Raw genomic sequence first — 2,039 nt, forward strand, 5'->3', positions numbered from 1 at the left:
GCAAACGGTTTGACAGTTTGATTCAATCATGGGAATTAGAGTCGATTACCACTTACAAATGCGAGCTCTTGAGGATGCCACCTGCTTTCTGGTCAGAACAACTTGTAAAAATTACATGGAAAATAGAAAATAGTGAATAGCGGTGCCAACATGTCAGAACTTCCGTGCAAATGTCATTTACATTTGCCTTTTTTTATTATATTATCCTTATGGCTGCAAGAGCATCCAGAATAGAGAATCAAGATGCCATTGATGCGGCAATTGTTGGGATGCTTGCGGATCCTAAGGAGGCAAGTATTTTTTTTATGTCATCATATTAAATTTTAGTTGATAAGCAGGCCTATGCTTATTTTACTAATTTGTATCTTTTGTTGTGGGTTTTAATATCCATGGATGTAAAAGGCGCGGGCAGGCATTCAAGAGGTCCATTTTCTTCCTTTTAATCCAACTGACAAGAGGACAACTCTCACTTATATTGACAATGAAGGGAAAATGCATCGAGTTAGTAAAGGTGCTCCAGAGAAGGTATTGTTCTTTGGATGTTTGACCTTCTTCATTAGGCTTGGTAATGGGCTGTATTGTTTAGAAAGTGCTTCAAAACTTATTTGTACACATTATATGAAAACTGAAATGACCAAATACTTTCTGCTAGATTCTTAACCTCGCACATAATAAGCCAGAAATTGAGCGGCGAGTTCATATAGTTATTGACAAGTTTCCTGAGCTAGGACTTTGCTCTCTTGCAGTTGCATATCAGGTTAATAATATGGCTTCTTTTGCTTTATCCGTGGGCTGAATATTCCCAGTAAATTCTTCTTGTTGATTATGTATATCTTTATAGCTATCTCAAAATGTTTGCAGGAAGTTCCAGAGGGCAGGAAGGAGAGTCCAGGAGGGCCCTGGCATTTTATTGGATTGATGCCTCTTTTTGATCCCCCACGCCATGACAGTGCTGAAACAATTAGATGGGCTCTTAATCTTGGTGTAAATTTCAAAATGATCACAGATATGGTGAGGTTATGGTGTCATCAATTTCACTACTGTTTTTGTAATGCAGCGAGCCGAAATTTAACTATTTACTTGCAAATGTTCATCATGAGATCAATTAGCTATTGCCAAGGAGATAGGTCAGTGACTGGGCATGGGTACAAACATGTATCCATCATCCTCTTTACTAGGTCAAGACAAAGATGAATCAATTGCAACTTTGCCAGTTGATGAACTGATAGAGAAGGCTGATGGTTTTGCTGGTGTTTTCCTTGGTGAGCAACAATTATCTTTTACTTCTGTGTTTTTCCTTGGGAGTCCCACTCAATTCTTTATATTTCCAACTCCCTTCTCTCTTGGTTATGGAACTTTATGCTTCATGGTTTATATTATAACTATTATTTTGCAGGTGGAAATGTTTATCTCAGATACTTTTATTTTTTTCATTTCCTTAATTAGTGTTTGATTCCATACCCTTCCTGATTTTGACTGGTCATTGCAGAGCATAAGTACGAGATTGTTAAACGATTGCAAGCTAGAAAGAACATATGTGGAATGACTAGCGATAGTGTTAATGATGCGCCTGAGCTAAAGAAGGCAGACATAGGAATTGTTGTTGCTGATGCAACTGATGCAGCAAGAAGTGCTTCTGACATAGTCCAGTCAAGAAACTGGCCCCATCGCTATTTTGTTACTATGTAATATTTGCATCCACTGTGAAATGATTTACAGCTGAGAGTACCTGCCTGCCTTGAGCGACTTATATGAATTACTGGTTTTAAGGTTTAAAGATCGAGAATGTTTATTTGTGGTTGAGCATTATTGAAAGGGCTGAAAGGGCTGAATTCGATCACTTTGTATCTCCAAACCCTGTTCCTAAATGATTTTGTGCATTTTTGTTTAGCATCTTCATTCAAATAAAGCTTCTTTAAGTTCATAATGGTTCTTGTCATACCTGGACAGATGGATGCAAATGATCGCTGCTCTGCAGCATGTAGGCCAGTCAAGAAACTGGCCCCATAGCTATTTTGTTACTATGTAATATTTGCATC

The 2,039-nt window shown here is 38.0% G+C and overlaps 1 pseudogene; it reads left to right on the forward strand.

Moving 5' to 3' along the window:
• The first annotated feature begins 209 nt into the window (after window positions 1-209).
• On the forward strand, window positions 210-1,689 carry LOC149180943 (plasma membrane ATPase 2-like; annotated as a pseudogene).
• The last annotated feature ends 350 nt before the right edge of the window (window positions 1,690-2,039 follow it).

Source organism: Pinus tabuliformis, chromosome 3_2, assembly GCF_031772625.1.
Source record: "Pinus tabuliformis cultivar Carrire ecotype Pingquan chromosome 3_2, CPIR1, whole genome shotgun sequence".
Taxonomy (NCBI): Eukaryota; Viridiplantae; Streptophyta; class Pinopsida; order Pinales; family Pinaceae; genus Pinus; species Pinus tabuliformis.